The sequence below is a fragment of the Pinus tabuliformis genome, chromosome 9, assembly GCF_031772625.1.
Source record: "Pinus tabuliformis cultivar Carrire ecotype Pingquan chromosome 9, CPIR1, whole genome shotgun sequence".
NCBI lineage: Eukaryota > Viridiplantae > Streptophyta > Pinopsida > Pinales > Pinaceae > Pinus > Pinus tabuliformis.
In genome coordinates this window covers 1,209,224,846-1,209,239,826 of record NC_142307.1, presented here as the reverse complement: position 1 = coordinate 1,209,239,826, position 14,981 = coordinate 1,209,224,846, and positions in this window count along the sequence as shown.

Below are 14,981 nucleotides of genomic sequence, written 5' to 3'. Positions count from 1 at the left end.
AGGATGAAACAAAACAATCTTTCCTTTTCAATGAATTCCCTAGCTAAGAGACTTGGAGAATGCAAAACTTATAAAGACAACTTTCTTGGCAATGAAAATCAAAGAAACAATCTCTTTTGTCTTTTCCAAAGCACACAACACATGACCACTAATTATTTCACGAAAACTTCCTTTCTCTTTTCAAAGACTTCAAACGCTACTAAAACAAACTTTCCTCAAAAGAGATTTTGTCTTTTTTTCTATTTAACAAAGCATGTAAAACTACTTAAAAAATCAATCTATAACAATCAAATCAATATAAGATCTATGAAAACGAAAACCAATCTTAAGATCTATGCAAATCTAAGAGAAATTCACCTGAAAACAAATCTAATGAGGTAAAAGCCTACAAAGTATAATTCCAGGATGTTTTACTCAGTTACAATCCAACCAAGGACTAATTCATGCATAATCATAAACTAGTCAAAAACAAAATAAAAAGTTTTTTTTCTTTTTCTTAAGAATGAAATTCACAGCTTAACCAACAAGCCTTCTCGAAATTCCGCAAAGAGACAACACAAAGGTAGGTTTCTCACAAAGGTGGATTTTACGAAAGGTCCGACTTCTAAGAAGACTGAAAAGACCAGGGAGATCCAAGGTTTTTACAACTTCCAAAGCCAAAGTCACTACAAGACCAATGCAAAAATCAAACCTAGGGCTAGAATCTCTATGAACTTCACTAAAACCCTTGACGCTACTGAAACAAGCTTAGATGAAAACTTTTGACAGGTGAACAGTGGATCTGGGCAGCAAAAACAAGCTATAAACAAAATCTAACATGAGAAAAAGGAAAAAATGGAAATTTTCTAAGCTTTTGACAGGGGTACGCAGGCAGCCTGTTTGCACAGGTGCGGCCACGCTCTGTGTACACAGCAAAAGTGCGTACAGGTACGCACTGTGCTTAACGCAGAGGGTGCGTACTGCTCTCAAAATCAAGAAAAATAAAAACTAACTCAACCCTAAGCTATTCCACCCAAATTCACAGTCAATCAGTCAAAAACTAGAAAGAAATCAGATTTTCTCAAATCAAAGTATCAATCAAAAGAGAAGTCAATCAAATCCATGGATTCCCCAGTGGAGTCGCCATTTTTTCATGCGGAAAGAGTCAATTTTGCGGACAAAACCGACCTCCCTAGAAGCTAAGGCTTTCTAGTGACAAACAAAACAATCAAGCACTATCTTTCCCTAAATATGCATTTAAAATAAAAGCAACCAGGTGTTTAAGGCTTACCTTTAGTCCAACGCTTGTTTGTTGTAGTCCAGCCTCTCTGATCCAGATGAGCTCCTTCTCCTTGAAGCCTGCATTCACTAACAAGCAAACGATTACATAGCACCTGAATAACTCATATAATAAAACATATTCATCATAAAGACCAAGGAGTTTATGAAACAAATTATATATAACAACTTGTTGAGAAAAATGAACTTAATTGTATTAATTGGAAACAAAAGAAACCATTACAACCAGTGCCTTGGTGTTGTGCAGGTCCCTCCCAGGGTCCAGCAAGAGTTCTCCTTTACTCTGATCAGCTCACCCACTTCCAAATGAAGCTAAGAAAGGATTGGAATCTCTCCTCTCAAGCTCTAAAAGGGAGTCCTAATTTCAGCAGCATCTACCCTTAGGAATGTTCAGCTTTCAACCTTCCCTCCCTCTGGCCCAATGCCTGTATTTATAGTGCTTTGGAGGAAGTTAATCAGGTCCACCATGAATGGGATAAGCCCCTCTTTCAATGGGATAGCTCCCCTCTTCATGGGATAAGTTCCTCTTTCATTGGGATGCATGAACCATCTGGAGGCACTCAATCCACGTCAAACCATCTTCTAGAATGCTCTAGAATTGACCACAAGTAACTTTTTTGGAGTAAAACTTGCGCCTTTTGACCTTTACAGGAGTACGCACCCACCCCTTTATAGACAGAGCGTACAAGTACGCAGGTGTTATGAACTTGAGGTGCGTACACGTAGGTAAGGCTAAGAGAAACTACGTAACCAGAGTTATATTGATTTTAAGGACTTTTCTCTCTTTCTTGGAGTTTGACATGAGGAGCAGAGGTATAAGACTTGCCAAGGAGGATAGTATGACAATTGATGGAGCCATACTGACTGCAAATAGTCATGGTGACAAATTTTAGTGTAACATTGCTAGTGCCAAATAAAAATGGTAAGTGGAGAATCTGTGTTGATTATCAGGAATTGAACAAAGCCACTAAAAAGGACCATTTTCCTTTGCCTTTCATAGCTCAAGTGTTAGATGGTCTGGTGAGGAAAAAAAAATTCTCCTTCCTAGATGGATTTAGCAGATAAAATCAAATCCAAATCAACCCAAAAGACCAAGATAAGACCACTTTCACTTGTCCTAGGGTTACCTTTGCATATCGGTTCCTTCCCTTTGGTTTGTGCAACGCTCTAGCCACTTTCCAGAGAATAGTATTGAGTATATTTTCTGAACTGGTTCATGATGCAATGGAAATATATATGGATGATTTCACTCCTTATGGTTCTAACTTTCAAGAAGCTTTATCTAACCTAGGAAAAGTCTTGGACAAGTGTATTGAAATGAACCTGTCCCTCAGTCCAGAAAAATGTGAATTTTTTATGACTGAAGGGACCATGCTAGGTCATGCAATATCTCAACAAGGACTGCAGATGGACCCTAACAAAGTTGTCATCATCCAAAGGGTCCCACCTCCTCAAAAGGTGAGAGATGTCAGAAGTTTCCTAGGCTTAGCTGGCTATTATAGAAGATTCATTAAAGATTTTAGTAAGTTAGCCTCTCCATTGTTTGGTCTTTTAGGAAAATATGTCAAGTTCATGTGGTCTCAAAACTGTCAAGAAGCCCTAGATACCTTAAAAAGCAAACTTGTGACTGCCCTAATTTTGAGAGCCCCAAACTGGGCCCTACCTTTCCACAACCTTAGGACAAATTGATGAAAAGTTACCTTATGTTATATACTTTATAAGCAAAAATTCGTCAAAGGCAGAGTTAAACTACACGGTGACCGAGAAGGAACTCCTAGCTGTGGTGCATTCCTTAAACAAATTCAGACATTATATCACAGGCTATCAAACCTTTGTGCACACTAATCATGCTGCAATTAGATATTTAATGAACAAACCAGATGTAAATGCTCGCATTATTAGATGGTTGCTTTTACTGCAGCAGTTTGATTTGACCATTGTTGATAAGCCTGGTAAAGAAAATGTTGTTTCTGACTTTTTGTCTAGAGTAAATTTTCCTGCAGATGAAGAAGGAATGGTGGATGATCAGATGTCAGATGAACACCTGTTTCCTATCTCAATACTCTCTCCATGGTTTGCTGATATAGCACACTACTTGGTTTCAGCATAGTTTCCACCACACCTGTCCTCAAAGGAGAAGAGCAAGATTGTGAGGAAAAGCGCCCCTTTCACCTGGATTGGGGGAAATCTCTTCAAACTTGGCCCAGATTAGATCTTGAGAAGATGTGTCAGGGAGGAGGAAGTTTTTGACATTCTCCTAACCTGTCATGACGGGCCTTATGGAGGCCATTTTGCAGCAATGAGGACTGCCTTCAAAATATTGCAAGCAAGCTACTATTGGCCCACTCTTCATCAAGATGTGAGGAGATACACCAGCCAATTTGATCGGTGTCAAAGGATGGGGAAACCTACTCCAAAGGATGAGATGCCCATGCAACCTCAAGTGACCTTTGAGCCATTTGAGAAGTGGGGCATGGACTTTGTGGGTCCTATCAACCCTCCTTCAAAATAGAAGCAATACATCATTGTGTGCACCGATTATCTGAAAAAATGGGCAGAAAAAAAAAGCAATCAAAGCAGCAGCAAAGGAACAAGTAACTGAGATTTTGAAAGAAAACATATTATATAAGTTCGAGTATCCAAGAGAACTGGTCATAGATCAGGGCAGTCAGTTCACTTCCAATTTGATTGAATACCTACTCACACATCATAAAATCAAGCATAGGACTTCCACCCCTTACCATCCATAAGCCAATGGGCAGGTGGAAGTCACTAATAGAGCTTTGGAAGGAATTCTGACCAAGGTAGTGCATAGCAACAGAATAGATTGGGCGGATAGATCAGTTGAGGCCACCTAGGCCTACAACACAACATGGAAGACCACCACAGGGTTCACACCCTATGAACTAGTCTATGGGAAGAAGGCTTTGCAGTCAATAGAATTTGGATACAATACACTAAGGATGGCAGCTTAGCTGGACCTAGACCCTAGCCATGCAAAGAAGGAAAGACTACTCCACCTCAATGGATTGGATGAACAAAGATTGCAGGCCCTCCTCCACACAGAGGTAGTTCAGCTTTAGAGGAAGATATGGTATGATAAAAATATCAAGGAGAAGCAGTTCCAAGAGGGAGATTGGGAACTGCTCTATGATTCCAAGTATAAAGACTTCAAGGGCAAGCTAAGGACAAGATGGCTGGGACCCTACACTGTGGAAAAATGCAATGAGAATGGTTCAGTTCTGATCATAACCATTGATGAGGAAGACATCCCCATTCTTGTCAATGGACATAGGTTGAAAATTTAAAAGAAGCCCCTCTCCAAGCGAGAGTTCATTGAAGATCTAAATAAAATAGTTATGGTAGTGTGGCATGTCTCAGCCTCCACACACTAAAGAAACAGAGAAAAAAAAAGAAAATTAATAATGACTCAAGTGAAAACCTCCATGAGGCACTTGAGTCCCATCACTGGGTTGAAAACCTCTTCTGAGGCGGCCCAATGATGTAAAAAAAAGAGAGAAAAGAAAAAGAGAATAAGATCCCTGGGTGAAAACCTCCCTTGGAGGCACCCAGGGTAGGAAATCAAGGTGAAAAGCTCCTTGAGGCGCCCTAGTTGTCTTTCAAAAAAAAAAAACAAAGAAAAGAAGAAAAAGAAAATTGAATTTAATGTGCATTGCAAGTTGTAGGAGGACCACAGGGAGCAAGAGAAGATGCCACAAAGCCTATTTCATCTCCTCCACACTCTTCTCCATCATTTCTAACCTTTCTTCCACCCCACTGTGTTCTTTTTTCGAAAATTGTGTGTTCTACAAGAGGCCCTGTGTTTTCTACAGGAGGCTCCTGTAGAAATCACCGAGAGCCAGAAATGGTTCCAAAAGCAGTACTGAGGGGCTGGGAAGCTTCATGAAGAGCATGTAAACCCTCCTACAGCTATCCACCCTCCTTGCCATCCATCCCACACCTGCATCACATCATCATCATCATTTTTTCCCTTCCTGTCACAAGGAAACACAGAAACTAGTTTAAAAAAAAAAAAACAAAAAATAAAGGGAGCAGCACCTCAAATCTCACCTGCAACTTACCAAGTACCTCTCCATCTCCATCAGCATCTCTGGCATCATCCTCACTACTCCCAGCACAAAAATCAGCTAAAATTTTAAAGGGAGAAGCAGCTACAGGAGCTCCTGTAGGAATTCCTGTAGCAGTTGATCCCATTAAAATCAAGCCACAATAGCAAAAGAAGTGCAACCATGGGATTGAAGGAGACATCTGAAGCTAGATCCAGCCAGAGGATACCTGCACAAAACAACCAGCCACACATTAGAAAGTAGAAAGCATGCAGCAAAGGAAATACAGGCATGCAACAAAGGAAATACAAGCATGCAGCAGCAAAAGGAGCCAAAATGCCTCACAGCACATACATTCGACTCACAGGTAAGTGACTAACCCACTCCTCTATTGCATTGGTGTAATTGAAAAATATGCATAAGCGAATGAGATGGTTAGGGTTGAACAAGAAAAGGTGGCCAGTTAACTGGCCACCCTCATCCAGTTGACTGCGCTCATCCGGAGTTGCCACCACACGTGCATGTAGTCAAACTCAGAGAAAAATCCCAAGGACAAGTAGTGGAGGGTTTGCAAACTTCGATGCAATGATGGGAGGTGATTGCGGGAAGAAAGCATGATGATAAGGTGAGTGGGGACCAATAGTCCAAATATGGCAACATACATTTTTTGCCAGCTTACCCCCTCACCAGGAATATCTAAAAGAAGAAATAAGTACTCCTCCTCGAAACTCCTTCACCACCTTTTCTTTCATTTCATCCTCATCCACTTAGCTACAGCAAGCTCTTTGTCACCCCCATAGCCTCGAAACCATCATTCTCCATTTCTTTCATCCATCCTCCTACTATCGGCATTCTACAGGAACACTTACAGGTTCTACAGGAGCACCTACAGGCAGTTCTACAAGAGGGGCAGTAAGTTGTTTTTAAGGAGAAAACACGGGGTTTTTGCTCGATTTCTGGCTTGAGGAGGTAGGTTTTGTGCATACCCACCTTGATTATCAATATGCGGAAGGAATGGTATAATTTTAAGGAGGAATTGAGTCCATAGAAGAAGAGGAATTACATAAAAAAAATTCTACCTTTTTTCTTTAAAAAACATAGTTTTTCTTTGTTTTCCTGTTTTCTACAAAATTCTTGTCTTCATCTTTTCGTGTTCAAAAGGGGTATAAGAAAAATGACAGGGGGATTCATGAGGAAGGAACCCACAAATTCAACCAAGCTCCATGAACATCCCCAAGTAGTAGCCATATTCACCAAAGCAAATTGGATGCCATGTTTTGAGAAATTATGAGGGTTTGATGAAGAAGTTGCTCATTTCTTTAGTCCCTCACTCAAGGACCCATGCCACTGTTATTTTTAGAGGTCTCTCCATGGAAATCACCCCAGAATTTATTAGTAGGGTTACCACCCTTCCTCTTGGATTAACTTTGAGCAAAGATGAAAAGCCAATTGGACAGTCTGCCAAGAAAAACTTCTTCCAAAACAATGAACATCCTGTAGAAGACAAAAATGGCATTATAAGGACAAGCATACCCTACCCTTGGGATGAGGTCAGTTACCAAATCATCAAATATATTTCCTGTGAAGGGAGGTATAGCATAGTCTATGGCTACCATTTTAGACTTCCCCATGAGCTGAGATATGGCATGGACACTCCAACACCACAGAAACTCAGCATTCCCTATTTTCTCCTGCAGTCCCTCATAGACTCCAGCATTAAGTTGAAGGCAGGAAGTCCAGATCAGCTGGCTCACCATGGGTTAATTAAAATGCTAGTGGAAGAAGCCCTCCATACCTTCACAATCCCCATAGCATGGCAAATTTTCTAAAACATGACAGCAGAAGATGACATATAGGCCCTCACATATGATATCAGTCCTTCTGATAGTGGGGAGGAGGAGAAGCAAGGGAGAGAAGGGGAAGAAACTGAGGAACAAGAAGGGGAGAAGGAAGAAACCAAAACAGAGGAGGAAGAAACCAAAATAGAATGGGAGGAAACAAAACTAACAAAGATAGAGAAAAAGACAGAAGGAGGAGAAAAAGGGGCAGAAAAGACCGAGGTGTCTCCTGAGACCCTAGAAAGAGAGGCAGCAGCTGCTCTCACTACCCTCAGCACCCCAATTAAACCAAAACAAAAGAGGAAGAGGCAAACCTCAATGTATTTCAGGGCTAGGAAGAGCACAAGGATCAAATAAGGGAAACCCTAGCCTTCTTCTAAAGTGCCCATTGTTATTGAAGATTCACCCTCTGCCCAAGGGAAGGAATCCCCTTCCAAGGCACCTATCACTTATGAAAGGGGGACTTCTATATCTCCCACATGGAAGGAAAAAGTAGAACTACAGGACTCAAAAACAATCCTATAGGAGGCATAGACTGTTCTACAGGAGACCCTGTCAAGACTACAGGAGACCGAAAAACTTGAAAAAAGACTAGAAGGACAGTCACAAGGGAAGGAGGAAGCAACAGAGGCTCAAGAACCTCACCCCCAACCTAGTTTGGGCTCTTACTAAAATATTTTTGAGGGGGGAAGAATCATTCCACAGAAATTTGGAATCCCACTTTTCTTTGAGTTGGAGAAAGAAAGAATAAGAAGCCATAGGTGGATGCAAATCGCCAAATCCAAGGGAGTTGAGGATATTGGCCATATGGAGAATCAACTCAGAGAAATGGGCAGAGAACTAAGTGTTGTCAGACATAGAGAAGCAATCACAAGAACTCACCTTCAAACAGAAAATGAATTGCTAAAAAGACAGCTGCAAGAAAAAGAGACACAATTGGCATGCATGGCCAGCTAGTCCATGGAGGCACTGCAATGCAGAATAGCAACAAAATCATATGGATTATACCTCAAGGACCAATGGCTACAGTTTCAAATAAATACTTTAGCACAAAGAAGCATAATGCCTTTCCAAGATTACAGACAAATTATGGACCTCTGTGACCAAAGTTCATCAGAAGACAATGCAAAAATAGCAGAATTCTATTTGCATAACATGGCCCTCACAGACATGAATGTGTGGGACCCCAATGCTTGGCTAGGGGACCTGCAACTAATGGCCATGGCATCATGGATGAATCATGAGGAGTTAAGGGCAGCAGAAATAAGAAAGTTGATGATAAAGGAGCAAAATGAGCCCTTAATGATCAGAGCTAAGCCATCAGATCCCATGGCTCTCATCAACACACACTAGCTGCTTGAAAATAATCCCCAAATTGGCCCTAAGTATATCATTGATGAGGCTCAAGCCATTTTGAATTTTTAGGATATTGAAAAATTACTTCGGGGTGACTGTATTCATGCTTGTATGAGAAGATGGAACACCCTACCACACAGTTTGCAGATTAGTGAGTATCACTCCCCAACAAGGATGAAAGAAGAATTAAGGAGAGTGCCACTATACAAGTTCTCTATGCAGAATTTGAAGGTCAATTGGATTGGCCTCAAATTGAGTCCCCCACTGCTGCTAGGCATGCTAGAAGGCAGAAAAGAGGAAGAAGAGCAACAGCAGTGGGAAGAGGTGGATAGAAAGGTAGGATTCCATGACAAAGAAGAGGAGCTCACATCAAAAGCATGGGATGTCAGGGAGGCCATCAGGGCCATCAAAAATGACGAGATGTACTAAATTGCTCATAGGATAAGCAACACCTTCAGTAGGGGGGTGATGATGAGCCCCATAAATGGGTAATTATATGGTCTCATTTTGCCTCCTAACATAGTTTAATCAACCATTCTCTTAGCTTATTGTATGTTTTTTATTATATTTATGCTTATGGAGTGAGTTGGGTTGGTTATGTTGCCATGGAGTCTAATATGTGTTTAATGCATATTTTTGTTGAATTTTGAAGACAAAGTCAAAGATTTAATGGAAAATTGGCAGCAATAATTTGAAGTGGAAAAAGGAGAGGATTTATAGGAGGGTATCCCCCTCATTTATGACTTCCCACTTCAAATTCTCCTTCATGCAGCTCAGAGAACAAACAGCCAAATCAATGCACTAGGAGGCAGTTGAGCAAGTGGAGGATAACTTATGTTTATCTCGAGTGTTGAGAGCCAAGCCTCCCTAATTTTAAGGAAGTTTTTGGGAGCTTCAGTTGTATAAGTAGAAAGGCCTAGGGTCTCATTAGGAATTTAGTCAAATTTTCGACTTTTTGTTGCAGCATTGCTCTGCTCAACTTCGAGGTTACTTTTGTTGACAGTTTCATGTAATCGTATTATTATTTTGATAATAAAGATGAGATCCTTTTTGAGCTAGCACTGAGTTACCTTAGAGGGCTGAATATCTTGGGTTAGGGCCCAATCCAAGTAGTCAAGCTCCTCTTGATTGTATTTATATGCTTTGTTTCAGTTTATGGATTAGTTGTTGTTATATAAATTTCTTTCTTGGTTAAGAATAGGTTGCTTTTGGTAATTTAGAAGGTTGTTTCCATTTGAGTTTTCTATAGCAGGTTGAACAGTGATAGAAAGAAGATACAAAAATTCCATCAATAGAGCCTTGGCCTCCTTTCCTCCCTTTGGGACCATGAACTGAGGCCAAGACCCTCTTGCTGCCACAAAAAACACAGATTTGCCTTCTCCATAGGATTTCTAGTGTTGCAGTTTGTTAGAAGGTTAATGCTTTGCTTTAGATCTCTTTCACCATGCTCATTTCTATCTTGCAATAAGTTTCCTTCCATGCTTTCTCTCATTATAGCATTTTTTAGCATTTCTTTCCATAGCTCATAATCTAGATTAGCTTGATGCAAAATTCTATTTTTTGATGTACTTAGTTTCCTTGCTTGCTTGATCTCCTTGTTTGATTTTCAGGTCCTTTTGTAGCAAATATCTTCTCATAGCAAGTCAGCCTACCATCCATCACATTCTCTCCCTGATCTATGCCCTACAGGTCGCCCAAAGTTCACCTCAAATCTGCCTTAGTTTTCTGCGTTTTTCCATAGGATTTCTTCCTCTCTCCCGACCATATTTTCCTCTCCTAGCAATCCTTGGTGACCCCTAGGCACCTTAACACATCATCCCAACCTTTAGCTACCCTTTCCACCCACTCTCACACCTTCAAAACCTTCAAAACTACTCTCAGATCCTCCTATAGACCTCCTGTAGATCCCCTGTAACCTCCTATAGATATTCATGTAGGCTTCTTTTTGAAGTCCAATTGCAGGAAAAGCCTCCAGAAGGCCACCTGAGAGCTCCTAGGACCCATCCACACCATCCTACATCTTCTCAAGTCCCAAAACTGCCATCCATCGCCACATAATTGTTGTCACATTCACAATCAAATAAATTACATGCATGACAATTTCACATAAAAATACATAAAAATGCAAAAAGATGTATTTTGCTCATTTACTTCTAGAAATAGCTTAAGTAGATGTTGTTTACTTCCTGAGTAGGTAATGGCATTCATTTCATGGTTTTTCATCTCTCTTTCTGCAAAAGTAGGATTAGTTGGTTAAGTAGGGTTTGCTAGGTTCACTTTATATTCGAGTCTTCTTTTTCTTTCTACAAGTAGAGTAGCCTCTGTAGAGTAAGCTTTCCTTTATTTCATCACATATATAGCTTCTTCTGGAATCCATAGAAGTTGGCTTGATCTCCTAGTGATCTTGTGCCAGCTGACCAAGTGACAGCCTGCAGTAAGAACTAGTACTTGTGCATACAGCACCATCGCTTCCAAGTTTGTTACGAACTACCGGGTTGATAAAGTAAAGTAGGAAGCCCAGGAGTTGCAGCATTATTGTTGCAATACTGGTGCTTACCACTTTTCTATAATTATGGTGATGAGAGCTTGCCTCAGCTCTTTCCTTGCAATGGAAACTGCCATGGGATGATGGGGATGTGTTCCCATTATTCTCTTTCCTCGACGAGTTCGACAATGTCTCAGAAGAATCTGACACCTTCGAGCATTCTCCCTCGGTGTATCTCAAGCCTACAAATCAATGTTTATGCACAACCTCCAAAGGTTGAGTTATGCCTTGGTTATTAACACCAAGTTCTTTTTCCTCCTTATGCCTCGTCCTAGTAAGGAGCCTCATGTTTGTCCTTGTAATTGGGTCTCCACATCTCCAACAAAAATCATACTATGTGATGACGAAACTGAAAGGAAATCAACATCTTTTACCTCCTCTTTCGATTTGGAAAGAACTGATGAGGGCTTCTCATCATCTGTTGTTGGTGGTTCGCTAACTATCGTGGTGCATTCCCCAACTTCCTTTCTAACATACCCAAGTCCTGTTCGACATAGTAATTCCTCTACTTTGATGGGATTGACAATGCCTTGGCCATTAATACCCAAGCCTTTTCCTTCATACCCCATTTTCTTCAACAGTTTGGAGCCAATTCCTGTGGTATGATTTTCAAAAAAAGTGAAATCATCATCAGGAAACATACATGAATTTGGAGAACTAATTTTTACCAAACATGGGTCACGCTGCAACTTTTCCAAGGCCTCGTCATTTGCTTGCAGTTATTGTAGCAAACATTGTTTTTCCTCTTTCTCTTCATGTAGGCACATTTTCAATTCAACGTTCTCTGTTTAAAGGTTTTGGTTGTTTTTCTTCAGTTCTTCCAGGGCCTCTTCCGTGGCTTGCAACTGAAGTTGCAATCGCTCCTTTTCCTCTGTCTCTTTCTATAGAGTTTCATACATTATTTCCACCCTTTTGAAAATTTTGAGCATGGTCTCGTACATCACTTTCTCATCCTCTATCACTGCACATTCCATTGTTCACGCTTGCAATTCACATCAACGTAAAGACCGCTCTGATACCACTTGATCCAGGTCCGGGTGTGACGAAGGACCCTTCCAAGACCTTTTACTTACGTGATGTGTTAAATTGCATTTTTAAAAGAACATAAGTGAATACATTTGCATGTTTTAAAGAAGAGAAACATGTCAATCATCAACACATGAAAACATAAGCTGTTGATAACGGAGTTTGTCCAGGAGGGACTATGTCTCAAGTGTTGAGATTGCAACAAGATGATGGAGCTTAGTGAAAAGAGTCGCCTTCACTAAGTGGGCCCGAAGGCAAATTATGGCGCAAGTTCTATTTTTGATCACAGTGTGGATGATCACAGTGTGAGGGATCACAGTGTGAGTGACCAAAATGTGGGTGACCAAAGTGTGGGTGATCAAAGTCTATTTTTAGACTGGCTGTCAAAAGTAGAAAAGTCAAATATTATTGTCTCATAATAATATTTGGACTATAAACTTGATCTTATTCTCTTGGAGCACTTCAGTTTGAGCTACAGATGTGGCCCATGCATCTGTCAGAAGGAAGTATGCTTTTCTTATGAGTCAGTTGAGTTGTTGCATGCATGACTTCAGTTAGAACTCAATCAGTTGAGTTTGGTGGAGTTGATTGTGGAGTTGATGGAGTTGTGTTCAGTTTGACTTGGTTAAACTAGTTGTAGTTAGTCTAACTGCAGATAGACTAATGATGAGTTGTTAAACTAATTATTAACTCATAATACAACTATAGAATACATCAGTTAACTCAGTTGCATGTCAGTGCATGTTCAGTTCAGCAGGGACAGGTGTTAGAGAATCAGATTGCTATCAGTTGTGACTATAGTTGTGCATCATATCTTGCACAATCAAAGGATTGAGTATTCCAATGAGTTTGCTCATGTATTTGCCCAGTTTGTAGCTTCTGCTAACGTCTTACACATTGTGATTGATTCTTTGGAGGTGAAATACGAGTTTGGTAGACCATTCTCATTCATTCTTGAGCAGGTATTGAGCAGTGGAGGCAGGCAAGCAGTGGAATAGATTTGGAGATCAGATCTTAGCTGTATTGTGTGTAACAGGTGGAGCTGGTACTGGATTGCTTGTGATAAGCATTGTACTTTGTAATGTTACATGGTCTCAATCATTAATATACAGATAGTGTGGGGGTTTTAGCGAGATGCTTTCCCCGGGTTACATACTGTGTTAATGTGTGAATGCTCTTGATGTTTTATTGTTATTGATGTTGTTATATTGATGATCAACGTAGAGGAGCTTATGTATTGTGTATGTATTCCGCAATAGTACATGATCAAGATAATCTCTGTTGAATATGTGTTAAATTATTCAAAATTTCTACATGGTATAAGAGCAAGCTAGATAATTGTAGAAAAAGTTTCTACATGGTATCATAGTTGCTTGATTTGTAGAAGAGATTTTTACAGGATATCAAGCGAGGATTGATCATCAGATCTACTATTCAGGAAGTTTTTACATTCTATTTCTTCAGGCAAAGTCTGTAATCGGGCCAAGTAGCCTCTGGATTCATCCTTCCTTTGGAAGGTGAGATATCTGGTGAATGCCCATACAATCAATCTCTGTACAAGAAATATTGTGTTCTCACGAATCTTAGATCCGAGGTGGTTGAGTTGGTTGCTGGTGGAATTTGAATTTGCAGCAGTGTTTTCTTGGTGACAAAGCAGCAATGTCTTTAAACGGATTACGATTGGAGTATGCTCTTGAAGGCAGCTCAAACTATATTGCATGGAAGGACAGGATGGAGGCAGTATTGGATGATAACGGGCTGAAGGATTTCATAGATACGGATATCCCAAAGCCTACTGATGCTGCTGAGGCGGAAGTTTGGCAAAAGAAGACCGCAAAATGTCGAAGGATTCTGTTGGAGGGCGTGAAGGATCACATTGTGTCCAGCCTCCATGGAAAGGCTACTCCATATTTGATGTGGAAATCATTAACAGAATTACTCCAAAGCAAGAGTGATCAGAGAAAGCTGGCGCTCAAAGATAAACTCAGAAACATCAAATGCGAGAAGGGTGACAGTATTCCCAAGTATCTCACGAAGTTCACTCAGTGTCGAGATGAGCTGGGAAGTGTGGGGGTTACTTTCGATGATGAGGACTTGGTGAGCTTAGCTCTCCTTGGTCTTCCGAAGAGTTGGCATTCCTATCAGAACTCTGTCAATGGTCGGGAGAAATTGCCAGGATGGGAAAGACTATGGTTAGATCTTGTGCAGGAGGAGATCAGGCGGAGTACCAGGGACGGATCTTCGTCAAAGGGAGCTGATGAAGAGAATTGTGCTTTGGCTGCCAAAGCAAAGAAAGGGAAGAGCAAGAAAGCTTCTCAGTCTGGTGCGAAAGGAAAGAAGTAGGATATGTCCAAGGTGAAGTGTTTTCACTGTCACCAGCACGGACACTATGCCACTAATTGTCCGCAGAAGAAGAAGAACAAGCAGGCTGCTGGAACTTCAGCAGGAGAGGCTCTAGCCTCACAATTTGAGCTTGATTTTTCGTTGATCGCATGCTTGGTTTCAAGTGTGATGGGATCAGTGTGGTTCTTGGACAGTGGTGCGTCTTTTCACATGACGGGAGATAGAGATTTGTTCTCTGATCTGGAGGACAAAGATCTTGGAGTGCACATCGAGATGGGCGATGATGGTAGATACAGTGCGACCGGTATCGGTACCATTTCCTTTGAGAGGGAGTCTGGTAAACCCTTCGTATTGAAGGAAGTCATGCATGTTCCAGGATTGACGAAGAATCTCATCTCAGTGGCGATGTTAGAAGACAAGGGGTATGATGTTGTTTTCAGCGAGGGAAAGGCTTTCTTGCGCAGCAAGACAACTGGTGAGACCCGGAAGATAGGGGTTCGAGTGAGGAACCTTTATCAGTTGCATGTA